Raw genomic sequence first — 16,039 nt, 5'->3', positions numbered from 1 at the left:
TTACATCTATCTATAATTAGAAATTCGTAAAACAGTTACAAACCATAGATCTCATTTTCAAACCTTTGAGCAATCGTTTAAAATGTCCGATTGGAAACAAATCCTTCAACTTCCAGTCTTTCTGAAGATTGTTCCCTGCTGTGGGGGCAGAGTACTGAAAAGCTGTCTTTCCAGCTTCAGTGCGGACACTAGGTACAGACAGAAGCAAAGACGCTTGAGAACGTAGAGAATACAGTCCAGCCGCTCTTGGTTGAATGATAATGGCATATGGCGCAACAATGGCAACAGTTTTATTTATTCCATAATAATATTATCCCCATATAATCAGTTTTAAAAAATCAAATAGTAAGAAATTTTAGATGTATGGTTCACACCCAGGAAATAAGAGGAACTTCAGCTGCCTGAGGCTGAAAACCACCCACATGAAAAAAACGTACTAAATAGACTGAATGGTTAGAGCTTCATTAGTGCATGTTTGTGCACTTATAATGATCAGTTGTAAAAAAAAAAAATAATAATAATTTAAATTAAAAAAATTAAAGATCACAAGTGTTACTTTTGATTCAGAGATATTATAGATGACTTACTGTATTTAGGTTATCCAGAGGTCAACCACATTCCTGTCTTCATGTTTACCTAATTTAGTGAGTGGAAAGATTGTTTAATCTTTAGTAATCATCCTGTCAAGGTCTCGCTTTCGGCATTTCACATTAAAAGCACAAATGAAATGTAACATCACATACTGCTGCTAAATTGTTCTCTTGAATCGTCTCGGAAGTACTATAAACGTTTAGAAAAGTGCAGAAAACACTGAAAAAAAAGTCCACTTTGTGTGATCCTCAGCTGTCTCTGGACTGTGGTCTATGCTGGAGCTAATGAAGGACGACAAGCAATCCTAGAAAATATCTTTTTTTAAAGCCACTTAAAAACCTCTCCAAAGCACTCCTTATGTCATAATTTTTTAAATTTTAACTGAAGAAAGTTTTGCCTCGACTGCACTTTTTAATCTATGTCACAACTACACGTAATTTCAAGCTCAGATTTTTAAACTTCAGTAATCAGCACTGTTTGACAACACCTCTGTTCAATCAAGTAGAAAGAGGTGAGAGTGGAGTGGTGAACACCATCACCATGTGGCATTCACCACTGGCCGCTTCTTCACACTTTCACACACAATTTGCATGGGTACTATGCAAATAGTCTGAATGCACCTTTCACAGGAACATTATGGTGTAGCAATGCACCTAGCAACTAACTGCAGAGATATTGTCTTTTTTTTCTATGACTCTGTGGTGACAGCAGCCCTGCTCTACGCTGTTGTCTGCTGGACCCCTGGCAGCACAGAGCGGGACAGAAAGACAACAAACTAGTGAGAAAGGCCGCTTCTGTCCTAGGCTGTGCTCTGGACTCAGTGGAAAAAGTGGCTGAGAGGAGGGTGCTTTCCAAGCTTACTTCTATCATGGACAACACCTTTCACCCTCTGCACCAGATGTAGAGGAGCTGAGCCGCTCCTTTAGTGAAAGACTTTTACACTGTTTGTAAAAAGGAGCGGTACCGCAGGCCATTCATCCCTGCTGCAACCACTCTCTACAATGCAACACTATTATGGCAATAATTTGTGCAATGTATAATGTGCAATTTACTATTTGATACACTGTGCAATGACCCATTTCTCTATATTTGACACCCAGTGCAATGACAATATATATACACTGCTCAAAAAAATTAAAGGAACACTTTGAAAACACATCAGATCTCAATGGGGCAAAAACCATGCTGTTTATTTATACTGATATGGACTGGGTGATGTGCTAGGAACAAAAGGATGCCACATCATTTGATGGAAATTATAATTATCAACCTACAGAGGGCTGATTTCAAAGAAACCCCAAAAATTACAGTGAAAAAATGTTGCGGCTAGTCCATTTTGCTGAAATTTCATTGCAGAAACTCAAAATTGTATTCAGTAATTTGTATGGCCCCCACCAGCACGTATGCATGCCTGACAACGTTGAGGCATACTCCTAATGAGACGACGGATGGCGACATGGGGTATCTCCTAACAGATCTGGACCAGGGCATCACTGAGCTCCTGGACAGTCTGAGGTGCAACCTGGCAGCGTCGTATGGATCGAAACATGTCCCAGAGGTGTTAAACTGGATTTAGGGTAGGCGAGCGTGGTGGCCAATCAATGGTATCAATTCCTTCCTCCATGAACTGCCTGCATACTCTCGCCACATGAGACCAGGCATTGTCGTGCACCAGGAGGAGCCCAGGACCCACTGCACTAGCATAGGGTCTGACAATGGGTGCAAGGATTTCATCTCGATACGTAATGGCAGTCAGGGTGCCGTTGTCTAGCCTGTATAGGTCTGTGCGTCCCTCCATGGATATGCCTCCCCAGACCATCACTGACCCACCACCAAACCGGTCATGCTGAACGATGTTACAGGAAGCATAACATTCTCCACGGCTTCTCCAGACCCTTTCACGTCTGTCACATGTGCTCAGGGTGAACCTGCTCTCATCTGTGAAAAGCTCAGGGCGCCAGTGGCGGACTTGCCAATTCAGTGGCAAATGCCAATCAAGCTCCACGGTGCTGGGCAGTGAGCACTGGGACCACTAGAGGACGTCGGACCCTCAGGCCACCCTTGTGAAGTCTGTTTCTGATTGTTTGGTCAGAGACATTCACACCAGGGGCCTGCTAGAGGTCCTTTTGTAGGACTCTGGCAGTGCTCCTCCTGCTCCTCCTTGCACAAAGGAGCAGATAGCGGTCCTGCTTATGGGTTGTTGACCTTCTACGGCCCTGTCCAGCTCTGCTGGAGTAACTGCCTGTCTCCTGGAATCTCCTCCATGCTTTTGAGATTGTGTTGGGAGACACAGCAAACCTTCTGGCAATGGCACGTATTGATGTGCAGTCCTGCAGAAGTTGGACTGCCAGTGCAGTCTCTGTAGGGTCCAGGTAGCGCCTCATGCTAACAGTAGTGACAGTGACCCTAGCCAAATGCACAACTGGTGTGGCCTCCATCTGTTAAACCATTTCTGTGTGGATGGTCATCTTGTTGTTGCCCCTGTAGTGCACCTGTTGTTAATTTTATTAACACCAAAGCAGCTGAAACTGATTAACAACCCTCTCTGCTACTTACCTGACCAAATCAATATCCCAGAAGTTTAATTAACTTGATGTTATACTCTGATTACAAAGTGTTCCTTTATTTTTTTGAGTATTATATATATATATATATATATCTCACAGTGGAGAAATAGCTATATATATATATATATATATATATATATATAGCTATTTCTCCACTGTGAGATCAATACAGTCGATTAATCAAATGTTTCACTGTTGTGTTTAAGGAGAACGCACTTTAAAATTTATTAATTCCACTGTCACATGTAAAGAGCACCTAAATGAATTCTCTGCATTTAACCCATCCCCTTGGGGAGCAGTGGGCTGCCATTGTGGGGCGCCCGGGGAGCAGTGTGGGGTTAAGGGTCTTGCTCATGGAGCCAAATTGGCCATCTGTTGGAGTGGGTGTTCGAACTCAGAACCTCAGGATTCCAAGATCTATGCCCTAACCACTAGTCCACCACTCCCCCTTTTCTTCACAAACTGACTTTTTTTAGTTGGTGTGTAAAATTATTTTGATAAAACAAAAGTCTAAAAATAAAACCACTCTGAAATGTTCAAACCTGCTTGCAGTTCAATATATCAACCCTTAGATGGCACCAGAGCAAAACGTGTTTCCCTCAGGTTCATTTTCACCATTCTTCAAACCTGTGTGGAAGATGCTTCCTGCTTATGTATTTAAATTCCAGATATAATGATACCAAAATTAACTGCAGAAAAAAATCTCACATAAGAAAAAAAAAAAAAGGAAATCTAGAGCTGCTGCAAAACAGGCCCTATATTTAGGGACACCATAATTCTCTGACAATCAGAAATTTGATTTCTTTCTGTGAATTAAATATAAGAAAAATATTTTGAAGAAGAAAAATCATTTGAAATAGTCCACCAGTTTCCAAACACTTTGATACCAAAGGAACACTCGGGAGCAGTGGGTTGGATCAAAAAGCACATGCAGTACAGTTCAAATATCTTATGACATCTGATATTTCATCATACATGTTATATGTCAGACTTTCCTTGCTGTACACTTTCTGAGGGTCATCAGAGTTTTTCTTTTCTTTGCTTCCTTAACCTGTTGGTGAGTTATGCTTGGGAGCAGTAGATGATTCATCTGTCAGGTTGCTTTTCTGGTCTTAACTATGCTGATTTGTGAAACAGGAGGGGAGGGGCTTTGCTTAGTGAGATCATATTTCTTCTCTTCATTGGCTTCCTGTAAAATCCAGAACAAGGAGAAAATGGATGGATGGATCCCCCTTCTCACATATAAATCCTTAAATGGCCAAGCTACATCTTATATCAGAGATCAGATCATTCCTTATGTTCCTAACAGAGCACTTCACTCTCAATCTGCAGTTTTACTAGTGGTTCCTAGAATTTCTAAAATAACAATGGGAGGCAGATCTTTAAGTTATCAGGCTCATTTTCTATGCAAGCAACGACCAGTTTTAGTCCATGAGGCAGACACCCTGTCTACTTTTAAGGCAAGGCTTAAAACTTTTTTTTGATAAAGCTTATTTTTTGAGGGGCTCAGGTTAGCCTGAGCTAACTCTGTAGTTATGCTGCTATAGGTTTAAACTGATGGATGGTATAGGTACCACTTTTTATCATTCTGCTTCATTCTTTCTCTATTCTCCCATTCTGCAGTATTTTTTTATTCAATATCTGACGTCACGCTCCCTGTTTCATCTCATCATAGTAGCTTCATCTGGGCTCCTCCTGTTTGGCTGTGATACTATCCGGGAGAGAAATATCAGCTGTGCTGCTGCCATCAACACCTTTGTTTATAGATGTTGGAGTGGCTAACTATATGTGCTCTTTTCATCGTATGACATGGGAGCTGGCTTGGAGCTTGCCTGCCTGGCTGTGTGTTTCCTGAAAGGGGCCGCATGTGGAGCTGGTTTTGTATCTCTGTCAAGTTGTGGTTGTAGTTTTGGACCCAAAGGCAGAGGCAGAGGGGCAAGGGTGAGTTTCTTGAAGATTTAATGGAATAAACACAGGTAACAAAGGCAGGAACGCAACAAATCTAAAAATCCAACTTAAAAATGTAAAACAAACCAGAACCATGGAGACATCAGGGGAAAATAATCACAAGGAGCCAGGGTAACACGAGGTAGGACAAAATAAGACTATGTTAGATAAGGAACCAGCACTAACGAACTGCACAAGGAGAGTATATATGGTAGACTGAACAAAGAGAGCACTAATGAGCAGATTGGGAGCAGGAGTGAAGAGAGCAGTCAAGGAAGGAGCTAGGGAAAAGAAGACCAACACAAGAGGTCAACAAATAAAAACCTTAGAACTCAAATATTTTCAGAAAATACAACAAAATAGGAACCAAACCAATAAAACAAGAAATCATGGAGCAAAGTAAAGCATAGCAGAAGCAAGACCGTGACACCTTCTGATGTGTGCTTCTGTCTTCTTGAACCCCAGTCGGCTTCGGAAGATAGTTCTGCTGGAGGTTTCCTTCTGTTAAAAGGGAGTTTCCCTCTCCAAATGCATGCTTGGTTTGAAGGATTGCTTTCAAGTCAATGAGTCAATGCAATCAGGTGGTTGACTGAATGATCTGGTTGAATTGTCTGTAATGTGCCTTGAGATGACATGTATTGTGAATTGGCGATACATAATTAAACTGAATTTAATTTAATTGAACCGGTATTACCAAGTGACCAGTCCATCACAGGGCAGAAACATAAAACCACAAATACACGTCTCACTTGTGGCGACTTTCCACTGACTTACATACATATAGCATCAGGATTTGTGCAGAAAAGCTTTATGAGATCCTCAGCCACATCTACAACCTGACCTTCAGCCTGGGGAAGACCTCCTGTGTGGTCCCGGTTCTCAAAACACTACACGCCAAGGAATTGGCCCACTTAAGAATAGTCCCGGTGACCTCCCTCCTGATGAAGACCATGAAGTGCAAAAACTTTATACACCCCCTGAGTAAAAAGGAGAGCTACTTCAGATATATATATGTTGTGAGAGTTTCCCTAAAGATTATGAATATATTAAATAACTAGAACTAAGTGGAAATTCAATTCAGTTTATCTATATATAGCGCCAATTCACAACACATGTCATCTGAAAGGGACTTTACAGTTCACCAGATAATACAGTCAATTGATTCCAAGTTTTCTGTCTAAGGAAAACCAGTTGATTGCATCGACTCATTGACTCGAATGCAATCCCTCACACTAAGCATGCTTGTAGCAACAGTGGAGAGAAAAAACTCCCTTTTAACAGGAAGAAACCTCCAGCAGAACCAGGCTCAGTGTGAGCGGCCATCTGCCGAGGCCGACTGGGGTTCAAGGAGACAGAAGCAGAGACACAAAAAGCAGCTGTAAAAGGTGGCCCCGTCCAGGAAACACACAGCCAGGCAGACGAGCTCCGAGCCAGCCCCCATGTCAGAGGATGAAGAGAGCACATCCAGCCAGTCACAGTCAGAGAAACAGGACCACACTGGAAAACAGGCCGATTTCCAACATCTATAAACAAAGGTGTTGATGGCAGCAACACAGCTGATATTTCTCTCCAGGATGGTGTCATAGCCAAACAGGAACAGATGAGGCAAAGCTACTATGAGAAAATGCAGAGAGAGCAGAGAGATTGAACTAACAGATTCTGCAGAGTAGGAGAATAGAGACAGAATTAAGCAGAATGATGAAATGGGGGTCCCTATGTCCTCCAGAAGTCTAAGCCTATAGCAGGATAACTATAGGGATAGCTCAGAATAACCTGAGCCACTCTAACTGTAAGCTTTATCAAAACGGAAAGTTTTAAGGCTACCCTTAAAAGTAGACAGGGTGTCTGCCTCACAGACTAAAACTGGTAGTTGGTTCCACAGGAGAGGAGCCTGATAACTAAAAGATCTGCCTCCCATTCTATTTTTTAGAAATTCTAGGAACCACTAGTAAACCTGCAGATTGAGAGCGAAGTGCTCTGTTAGGAACATAAGGAACAATCAGATCTCTGATATAAGACAGAGCTTGGCCATTTAAGGCTTTATATGTGAGAAGGAGGATTTTAAATTCTATTCTGGATTTAACAGGAAGCAATTAAGAGAAGCCAGGATAGGAGAAATATGATCTCTCTTTTCAATTTTCATCAGAACTCTGGCTGCAGCATTGTGGATCAGCTGAAGGCTTTTAACTACAGTTTGTGGACTTCTTGATAGTAAAAAATTACAATAGTCTAGCATTGAAGTTGTGGCACCCGAGAGGTGAGATCGTCTTAAAAAAAAAACCCCATAAAAACCAAACAGACTGCGGCGATTGTGAGCAGGGCTTCAAAAAGTTTAATAGATTAAAAGTTCAATAATTACTTAAAAAGACGAGCTCGCTAAAAATGTTCAATAAAATACGTTAAAAGGAAAAAGATAAAAAAAGATAGATAAAAGAGAAAAGATTAAAAAGAAAGATAAAAATCCAGATGGTGGAGAGCAGCAGAGTCAATGGGCAAGTCTGTTAAAAGACGCACTCTTGGCGGGTATAATGGAGGGCACCGTCCACCCCAGCGCTGGATCCTAGTTTCGGTACGCTGCGCGTGTGGGCCTCTCCAGCATAGCTGGCCTTAGCGAGGTCACCTCCAACACGCGCCTCCACCCCAGCGCTGGGTCCTCGTTTCGGCACGCTGCGCGTGTGGGCCTCTCCAGCGTAGCTGGCCTGCGAGGTCTCCTCCAACACGCGCCTCTCCCAGCGTGCCTCTGCGCCTCGCTCCATGACGGGCCTCTATGCACCCCGCTCCGGTGCGCGTCTCTCCGGCGTGCGTCCTTGCACTGCACCTCGCTCCGGTGCGCGTCCCTGCACCTCGCTCGCTCCGGTGCGCGTCTCTCCGGCGCGCTCCTCTCCGGTGCGCATCTCTCTCTCCGGTGCGCGTCTCTCTCTCCGGTGCGCGTCTCTCGCTCCGGTGCGCGTCCCTGCACCTCGCTCGCTCCGGTGCGCGTCTCTCCGGTGCGCGTCCCTGCACCTCGCTCGCTCCGGTGCGCGTCTCTCTCTCCTCGCTCCGGTGCGCGTCTCTCCGGTGCGCGTCACTCCGGTGCGCGTCTCTGCACCTCGCTCCAGCGGGCCTCCTGCCGTCAGTCCCCAAACCTCTCCCGCTGCTTCACTCTTTCACCCGCTCCGTCCGGCTCCCTCCATGATCGGCCTTCCCCAACCACCTTCCCATGTCCGGTGTGTGTGTGTGTCCCCCAACCAAACAGCTGCCTTTTTAAATCAGCGTCCCAGTCGGCACGCTGCTTGATTGGGAACACCTGTGCTGTTGCTGTGGGCGTGTCCAGGTGTGAGTGGCAATGTGGCCTCCAAACAAAATCCCAAAAAAACATGCAACACACAAAATTAAAAACAAGCAAACAAGTTCAAAAACAAACAAAATCCAAAATTAGAAAACATGCAACTAAACAAAAAGGCCACATTACCACAAAGTAACAAATGCATGGACTAGTTTCTCAGCATCACCCCTGGACAGGATATTACTAATTTTTGCAATATTCCGCAGATGAAAGAAGGAAATTCTAGAAACCTCTTTGAAATGGGATTTAAAGGTACACTATGCAACCGGTGTTGATTTTCCAGTGAGGCTCCCTCCAGAGGGCGAAAATAAAAGTGCACTGTCGTATATATGCACAGCTGTTCTCCTGGTTTCTCCGTCAAGCCAGGCGCGGTTGTTTTGAGCTTAGCAGCGAATGACTAACGCTGCGTTCACACTGGACGTAGCTGGTGCGACAGAAGCAGCGAGTTTACATGCAAAGTCAATGGTTGACGCGCATCAAGGCGCAGCAAAATGTCCCGTGGCGCGTTTTGAGCACCAGGCGCAGCACGTCTGAGCAGCTGAAGCAGCGCGTCGGGTGCGTTTAACGCAGGGAGAGAGACACAGCGCTGATGATCACTCCTCTTAAACAGTTTATTGACGCCTAAATTAACTTAAAATGCAGAAATCTGCCGGCAGAATATGCAGTTTGGATTATTTAGATGAAATACACCTACCAGCTGCCGCGGTGAACCGCTGCTGATGAAGGGATCCATACTGTCGGCGCATCCCTGGTATGTGGGGGTCTGAGCGGCTCCGACAGAAAAAATATTGAAGGCAGGATAATAATCTGAATGAACTGACTGCACTGATTACGTTTTCAGGTGTATTTTCCCACTTAAACACATATTAAAACTACTTTATTCCCACTGATCACAGCAAATATAGCTGCAAGGCAGAGAAAGGATAGTGAAGCTCCGCCCAACGCACGTCAGACACACTTTTGCACCACGCAGCCAGCAGCAAAGCTGCTTCAGCCGCGCGTCAGAACTAACTGGTACAAGCAGCAAAAAGAAAGCAGCAGACGCGATTTTGCTGCGTGAACGTAGCATAACTGCACAAAGATTGCCACTGTGCTAGCAACGAGAATGCTTTTAACTGGGGGGGTGTAGCAGTTCTCGCCGTAAAGCAAGACTGACTCTCACGAGACTTCTGAGCCTGTGGGTGCGGGTCGGTGCTCCTGCAGTTGCAAGTGCAGTATTTCCCCCACATACCTTTGTTCAACCTGAAATGACTCATTTAGTCATCCATAACGTTATGGAACATATTAATTAACTGAAAAATGTTGCATGGATGCAGCATGGATGCAGCACCATCCATAATATCATCTCTGAACTACAGACCCATCATCCCAATGCCCTCATCATCATGTCGGGAGACTTTAACCATGTCACCATGAACAAAGTTCTACCGACCTTCAAACAATATGTGAGCTGCCCTACCAGAGATGTGAGGACCCTGGACCTGATGTATGCTAACATTAAGGATGCATACATCTCCTCTCCTCTCCCCCCTCTGGGCAGGTCAGATCACAACCTGGTTTATCTCAAACCCTGTTATGTGCCTCTGGTGAGGAGGAAGCCAACGACCACAAGAACTGTGAGGAGGTGGTCGGAGGAGGCTTGTGAGGCACTGCAGGCCTGCTTTGAGGTGACCGACTGGCCTGCACTCTGTGAGCCCCACGGGGAGGACATTGATGGGCTCACAGAGTGCATCACGGATTATATAAACTTCTGTGTGGACTGCAATGTTCCAGCTCGGACTGTCACCTGTTACCCCAACAACAAACCTTGGATCACCAAGAAAATAAAGGCCATCCTGAATGAGAAGAAGAGAGCATTCAGAGATGGCAACCGTGAGGAGGTGAGGAGAGTGCAGGGGGTACTCAAACGAAAAATCAAGGAGGCTAAGGACAAATACAGGAGAAAGCTGGAGAATAAACTCATGACCAACAACATGAGGGATGTGTGGAGTGGGATGAAAACCATCACAGGGTTCCAGAAGTCCACTGTTGTGGGGTTGGAAGGGTGCGTGGACCGGGCCAATGAACTGAACTTATTTTTTAATAGGTTTGATACTGCGGCCCATCCCCCACAACCCTCCACTGCTGGCCTCCCTCCAACGAGCACTCCACCTTCTTCCACTCCTCCTCCATACAGACCCCCTGTCTGCTCTTCACCACTGCAATCCACATCCACCGTCTCCACCCCTCCCCCCTGCTTCACATCCTGTCCTACAGAACATGAGGACCTCACCCCTCCCCCTACAGTCACCTCTACAGTGTCCTTCACTCCTGACCTAGTGAGAAGACAGCTAACCAGACTCCACTCTGGCAAAGCTGCGGGCCCCGATGGTGTACTCCCCTGGGTGCTCAAAGCTTGTTCCAACCAGCTGTGTGGAATATTTAGCCTAGTCTTCAGCCTGAGCATGCTCCTCCAGAGAGTACCCGTGCTGTGGAAGACGTCCTGCCTCGTTCCGGTGCCAAAGACTTCGCGCCCTAGCGACCCTCAGGACTACAGACCAGTAGCACTGACGTCCCATATCATGAAGACCTTTGAGAGGCTTGTCCTGGAGCAGCTAAGGCCCATGGTCAGGCCCCTCACTGATCCACTACAGTTCGCCTACCAGCCCCGCCTGGGAGTGGAGGACAGCATTATCTTCCTGCTGAACAGAGTCTACAATCACCTGGACAAGCCGGCGAGCACTGTGAGAATCATGTTCTTTGACTTCTCCAGCGCCTTCAACACCATCCGCCCGGCTCTACTAGGTGAGAAGATGACTGCGATGCAGGTGGAGGCCCCCATCGTGTCCTGGATTGTTGATTACCTGACGGGCAGACCACAGTATGTACGCCTACAGAACTGTGTGTCTGACAGGGTGGTCAGCAACACTGGGGCGCCTCAGGGGACTGTCCTCTCCCCCTTCCTCTTCACCCTTTTCACCTCGGACTTCAGCTATTGCTCTGAGTCCTGCCACCTTCAGAAGTTTTCTGATGACTCAGCAATTGTTGGCTGCATTGAAAAGGGTGAGGAGAGTGAATACAGGACCGTGGTGGGCAACTTTGTCACTTGGAGTGAGCTGAACCACCTGCAGCTCAATGTGACAAAGACTAAGGAGCTCATAGTGGATCTGAGGAGGACAAAAACACCTGTGACCCCTGTTTCCATCCAGGGGGTTCCTGTTGTGATGTTGTGGGGGAGCAGCTGGACACCCTGACCACCGTGGCAGAGAGGAGGATGCTGTCCAGGTTTCAGTCTATCTTAGACAATGACTCACATCCTCTCCACAACACACTGGTCCAGCAGACGAGCTCCTTCAGCAGAAGACTCCTCCTACCCAGATGCTCCACAGAGCGCCACAGGAAATCATTCCTACCTGTGGTCATCAACCTATATAACGCCTCCCTCAAGTGATTCAGCCCCCCCCCCCATCCGTAATTGACATTTATGCACTATTTTTGCACGCCACATATCACTTTACTTGGATTTATTCACTTTAATTGGACTTTTCACTTTATTTGGATTTAGTTTTTACATATACATAGATATACATACAGATATATGTACAGGAGAGCTATATGTGTATATATATTTTATCTCTTTTTATTCTTATTTTTTATCTGATTATATTGTATAGTTGGATGTGTGTATATATCATGTAAAACTGTAACTAGAGCGTGTAACAAAAGTAATTTCCCTCTGGGATTATTAAAGTATTTCTGATTCTGATTCTGATAGTGTCCCTTTAAATAACAGGTTCTGATCAAAAATAACACCAATATTTTTTTTACTTTATCTGAAATCAGTTTAATCCCATCCAAATGAAGTGACTGGCTAATCAGCTTATTTTTCATAGACTGGTCCAAAGAGTATAACTTCTGTTTTGTCTGCATTTAGAAGCAGAAAGTTAAGAGTCATCCAGGTTTTTATGTCTTCGAGACATGCCTGTAATGTATGTAAGGGGTTAGCTTCATCTGGATTTATAGCAGTAATAGCTGGGTATCTTCTAACCTGACAACAGCCAGATGCATATCTTCAGCATAACATTGAAAATTTATCCCATGCTGTCTAATAACTCTACTAATTGGGAGCTTATATATTGTAAAGATAATTGGTCGTAGCACTGATTCCGTGGGTACTCCACAGGTAACCTTTGAGCATGAGGAAGATTTGTCATTAAATTAAACAAATTGAAATATCAGATAGATAAGAAGTCTTTGTAAAAGAATATTATGGTCAACTGTATCAAATGCTGCACCGAAATCTAACAGGACAAGCACATATACATATAATTTGATGAAGTCATCTGGGTCAAGAGACGGTTTCTTAAGCAAAGGTTTAATTACAGTCACCTTAAAAGCCTTTGGTACATATCCCTGTAACAGAGATATATTAATCACATCTAAAACAGAGGAGAACATCAAAGGGAATACTTCCTTAAATAACCTGGTTGGAAATGGATCTAACATACAAGTTGAAGGCTTAGATGAAGACAATAGTTTTGCTAACTCTGAAAGTTCAACTGGATCAAAGCAGTCTAAACCCGGTTCAGATTCTATAGCCCCATTTACACTACCCTTGAAAAACCGATCCAGGCCGAGACCGGTCCGAGCTTGGATCGGTAACCAGGCCAAGCTCAGTTTTGACGACCGTTCACACGTCACACTTATCTCGGTTATCTCGACGCCTCGACTCCTCGCCTCCTAGTGACGATGTGCGGTATTACTGCTAGGATTGAAGGAGGGACTCAAGCAGCTGGTGGCGGTAATGCACCAAACGCTGTTTGTCAACCGCCGTAAAACCCAAGAAGAAGAAGACGAAGGAGGGGGGAATCAAGCAAATCAAAATGGCGGCGCCCGTCACATTCAGAAAGTTATGCTTGATTATTATTGCTGTACTTCCGTGTTTGCGGTGGGTCAGGCGAAGACGGCAACCTTGCGCGAATGTATTTGAGAAAGTCGGCTTTTGGGAAGCCGACTTTCTGGAATGGAGTGTGAATCGGCATGTTCAGCCAGTCGGCGATGACGCGTTCTGCTCATGCGCTCTTGTTATCAGAGAACCGAGCCAGGAAAAAACCGAGCCGAACCCACCTCGGGAACTGGTCTGCAGTTAGCGCGGTCCGGTTATGTTTATCTCGGTTCAGTTCAGGTTGTTTCCGTTCACACACGACAAGTTATCTCAGTTACTGAGCTCGGACCGGTCTCGGCTCAGTTTTTTAAGGGTAGTGTAAACGGGGTATATGACTACCTCAGATGCTGCCCCACCCTCCAGAGACAAACCAATCGCGGATAAAGGAGTGCTAATTATCTTATTTTTAATAAAGATCAATTTTACTTATAAAGAATCCCTTAAAATCATTACTGTTAAGGGCAGGTGGAATGGACAGTTCAACAGAGCTATGGCTCTGGGTGAGTTGGGCAATTGTATTAAAAAGATATCTATTATTATTCTTATTCTCTTCTATTGATGAGGATAAATATGCTGCTCTTGCTTTACAAAGGGTCCTCTTTTACAGTAGTAACCTATTTTAGGATTCCTGTAGGCCTGTGCAGCAATATTTTCTCTCCAGTTTCCTATCATTTTGCTTCAAAGTTTGCAGCTCTGCATCAAACCAAGGAGCAAGCTTTCTATTTTTAACGGCTTTCATTTTCAAAGGGGCTGCGTTGTCTAAGGCAGTATGCAGAGAACTAGCAACCCCAACAACAAAATCATCAACCTGTGAAGGGCAATAAACTAAGCTTTTGAGCAAAGCCAATAGTGTCTAAGGTAGCATTAAAGGCTGCTCTTAAGCTATCACCTTCAATGCCAGCATGAATGTTAAAATCTCCCACTATGATGACCCTTTCAGTATTTAATAACAAATCTGAAAGGAACTCCGAAAACTCATCTAAAAATTCAGAATAAGGACCTGGTGGATGATACAAAGTTACAAAAAGAAGAGTTTTTCTTTCTTTGCAATTTGGATGAGGGAAATTAAGGGTTACCGGTAAATGTTCAAAAGAGTTTTAAGTATTAACTGCCTTTGGAGTAATCTGTAAGTCAGACTGAAAGATTGTTGCTACTCCTCCTCCTCGCCCTGAACTTCTGGGTATGTGAAAATGTAAATAGCTTGAAGGAGTTGCCTCATTTATTCTCACATAATCCTCTTGCTGCAGCCAGGTTTTTGTAAGGCAACATAAATCAGTGTGACCATCACAAATCAAATCATTAACTAGCAGACTTTTAGAGGAAAGAGATCTTATGTTAAACAGACATAATATAATTGTTTTAACTTTTTCCCCAATTGGAGTTGTATTGATTTTAATTAGATTATCATGATTTACTCCTTTGGGAATCTTTGCTAATTAATTAGATTTTGGTCGTGGGCAAGACACTGTCTGGATGGAGTAAAGAGTGGGTAACAGTAGAGAAGCTGGAGAGATGTGTGTTAAACTACGACTCGGCTTCCTGGTCTGCACCCTGGGTAGTCAGGGTTTTGGAGGACTAATACATTTGGCCAGATTCCTAGAAAGAAGATCTGCACCATCCAAAGTGGGATGGATGCCGTCTCTCCGAATCAGACCATGCTTTCCCAAAAGGATTGGTCAAGTGAGGGAGAGAGAGAAGCTATAGTGATGCTAAGCTAGCGCTCCTTATTACCAAAACTAAAACCGTGTGAAACTGACAAGTGCTAAGTAGAAAAGTGCAGCAGAAGGCGCTATGTTTTAAAATGGTTCTGGACAGTAAGAGTTACTTAGATACAGAGATATCACAGAAAAAATAACTTAATTCAGACGGAGATAGCCAGGACAGCAACAGCACTGCTCACTAATCCAAACAGGAAGTGAACACAATAAGTCTCACCAACAGCAGCAGTTATAGTTAATTAATTGGTCATTCAAATTAAGGGTAAAACTAATTAATTATTATCACTCTAATGATTATAACTGCAATTTTCTTACTGACCAGGGTTTTTAGTCTCTTACATAAACGGTTGGACTGCTTAATCCGGCTGAACCTCCTCTACTATGCCTTTAAGATACGGCATACTTGAGGAAAGGATTCTCACATTCTGGCTATGGCTTCGTTCCTAAATTTATTTTTATAGTTTAACCTCCTGAATGACCCCAGTGGTAGACATTTCTAAATGACTTCTTTACTGGAAACCAGCTTCCTTCAAAATCTGCATTTCTGGTCTATCTGCTATTTGATTTATCTTTAATCAGCCTTTTTGTTGCTGTTCTGTGTTTTATTTGCATTCCAACTTGATAATCTGATAGCAAAGTCTGGCTACAGTCATGTATCTAGTTAGAAATCAGCTCTAAGCTTCAGTTACTTACTTTAGCTAAAACAACTGGTTAGGGCTGAAATCTTTCTATAATAATGGAGTCAGACCAGAGAATGATCTCAAAGTTGGCATTTTATTCCCTGAAGAGAATTTCCTGGATAAAGATACAAATGTCCTGGAAGGATCTTCAAAAACTCATCTATCAAAGTGTCTATCTATAGTCAAACTAATTACTTCAGCACAGTCTTCCCAGGTCTGCCTAAAAATGATTAAGACAGCTGCAGTTAATCTGGAATGTTGCTGCCATTGTCCTAACTAATTCTGAG

This window comes from Cyprinodon tularosa, unplaced genomic scaffold, assembly GCF_016077235.1.
Source record: "Cyprinodon tularosa strain WSP-4 unplaced genomic scaffold, ASM1607723v1 ctg731, whole genome shotgun sequence".
In the NCBI taxonomy this organism is placed as follows: Eukaryota; Metazoa; Chordata; class Actinopteri; order Cyprinodontiformes; family Cyprinodontidae; genus Cyprinodon; species Cyprinodon tularosa.
This window is presented reverse-complemented; position numbering follows the sequence as displayed.